At 47.1% G+C, this 2567-nt stretch overlaps 1 pseudogene; it reads right to left on the bottom strand.

The window, feature by feature from the left end:
* Window positions 1-471: 471 nt before the first annotated feature.
* On the bottom strand, window positions 472-1493 carry LOC110208245 (GPI-N-acetylgalactosamine transferase PGAP4-like; annotated as a pseudogene).
* Between the last annotated feature and the right edge of the window lie 1074 nt (window positions 1494-2567).

Genomic DNA, 2567 nt, shown 5'->3' with positions numbered 1-2567 from the left:
AGAGTAGCTAGGATGACAAAGGACCTTGTGATCATGCCATGTTAGGATCCTTTGAAAGAACTGGAGATGTTTATTTTAAAGAACTACATGCTAACTACCTAGAAAAATATCAGAGAGCTGTCATAGGGAAGAGAGGTCAGACTTGTTGAGCTCTGGTCCAGAAGGTAGAAATGGAAAAAAATGCACAGAAGTAACAAAGAAGCAATTTTAAGCTTAATGTAATGGAAAACTTCCTAACATTTATCTAGTTCTGGTGGAGAATATGGAAGAATCTTGGTATTCAAATGGTATCCTGCCTGCCACTAGCCTGCAGGTTAGGAATTGTCAAGGCATTTCACCCAGAAGTCCCTCACTTTCCCAATAAACACTTCTCTACCCAATGTTAAACAAACAAAAAAGAAAGTAGTGGCTAAGTGTACCCGTCCCTAAGAAGTGACTCTGACAATATCCAGAAAGGCTTTTCTCAGGATTTTATATCAATTTGGCCTTATAGTTAGACTGAAGGCTGGAAAAGAGCCCAACGTGCCTCATTAGGTTAGGCTCTACCACAAAGGACCTCTCATTCTTGTCCTCCAGAAACGAGCAGAGGGCCATGTGCTTGGCAAAGCCATTGCAGCAGGATATCTCAGCTAGATAGCACACTGTCTGCTGGGCTGAAGAGGCATCCATTGTAGAGGGCAGGGGCCAACTGCCTACCAGCTCTGCCAGGTCCATGCTATACAAGGAGATGAAAAGAACAAGGTAGTAGCTCAGTCTTGGGAGGTCGGTGATCTTGACATATGCCCAACCGAGCAAGGGCCCCAGGAACATCCCCACAACAAACTACTCCAGAATCCTCATGGGCTCCAGATTGAAGTAACACTGGAGCCTCTCGGGATAAGGCTTCAGGTAAAGGGCATTTCTGAGATGTAGCTCAGAGAATCTAGTTTCCAGGAGGTGCTGTAAGACACTAAAGATATGCTCTTTAGGAATGGCATCATCTTCCACCATCAAGACATATTTGGGGTTGTAGTTCTGCAGGGATTTCTCCAGGCAGTAAGCATAGTCCTGCTTCTCTTTTTCAAATGCATTCCTGGAGATACTTCTGCTAATGTTCACCCCCTTGGCACATGCGAATCGTCTGGTCATAGGGATAAAATTGGCCAGCAGCTTGGCATCCTGGCGTCTGGAGTTCCAGTCCACATCACACAAGAAGAGCTGGTGACTCAGGTATGGCTCACCACACTGCCGAAGGAAGCAACATAACTGAGATGCCACCTTGGGGCAAGGTGGTGTTCAGGGCCTGGAATGCCTTGAAGTCATGGAGAGCAGCTTTGCCCTCTCCAGGAACTCCTCACTCATCTGGTTCAAGTGCCAGTGATGCATGTAGAAGAGTGGAGGAGGTGGTGGCAGGTCAGAAGGGCCAAAATGACAAATGCTACTATCATCAAGAAGAAGAAATGGAGAGCAGGGCTGGACCAGGAGAGTAGCTGCAGCTTATGGAAAAGCCTCATGGTGGAAGGAGTGGCTGCTCTGGGTGAGTCCCATTTCTGCTGCTTCTGGTCCCAGAAGATCTGATCGTGGAAAGGAGGCCATCCTCAATAAGACTCACACCTGATTAATTCTCCTGGGCACAGCACATTGATGGCATGAATAGAACCGGACTTATGACTCTGCTAAAGCTGCCTCCTAATCTAGATGAAAGTTATTTGTCCACTGAAAATGTATACCCTGTGTCTGCCATGTTATTCAATAGATCTTGTTATGATCAATATCAAAAGACCACAGAGTCTTATCTCTGCTCTAAGCTGTTCTGAGTACCAGGTAACATTTCTGAATATCATGGTATCATTCACCCACTCTCCCATTTATAATCTGGGCAGTAACAAGAGCTGGGACACGCACTGCCCCTGGGGTGCTCATTCTACTCTAAAGGCTGCTCCTTCCCAGAGTGGGGGTCATGTCACAAATGCTGATCTCTAGCCACCAGCTCTTATCCTCTCCTCCAGCTGCCCCTGCTTCATGTCTGCCAGCCAGCAAAACTGCCTGCCCACCTGCCAGCTGACTGGAAAGGGCTAAAGTTGGGCTTTGCTACTGGGGTGGAGGGGCCATAGTCCCAATCTTCAGACTTTTCATGCTGCTGTTTTCAGAGCTAGTTCTAGGAGTCTACAAGTTTTCAGTTCTTCCAAGGTGGTATGATCTGAAGAGAGTTATGGTCACTGCTTTCCTGTCCTGTGCTCTGGTCTGTGAGTGACAACAAGCACTCTTTTGCACCTTGGAACTATACCCAGCGACTCTGCTCCTGCTAAAGCTCTTCCTTGCTCTGGGACTATAAGCTGGAACCATGTCTGGGCAATGTAACAGGGCCATGTACCCATTGCCAGCAAAGGGTCCCCTGTAGTCTCCTTCTGACCAATTGTCTGACCCCCTTATCTTCTGTGGTCTGAAAGCTCTGGAAGTTGCCTATTTGATTGCCCCTAAGATCTACTGTTGGCTTTCTGCGTGTGGCCTACACTGGACTGCCCCAGTAAGACAGAAATTTCCTGCTGACTTTTTAAGTTATCTTAGGCTGGAAAATTGTTTCACCC

The sequence above is a fragment of the Phascolarctos cinereus genome, unplaced genomic scaffold (genome assembly GCF_003287225.1).
Source record: "Phascolarctos cinereus isolate Bilbo 61053 unplaced genomic scaffold, phaCin_HiC Scaffold_726;HRSCAF=1367, whole genome shotgun sequence".
In the NCBI taxonomy this organism is placed as follows: Eukaryota; Metazoa; Chordata; class Mammalia; order Diprotodontia; family Phascolarctidae; genus Phascolarctos; species Phascolarctos cinereus.
This window is presented reverse-complemented; position numbering and strand designations above follow the sequence as displayed.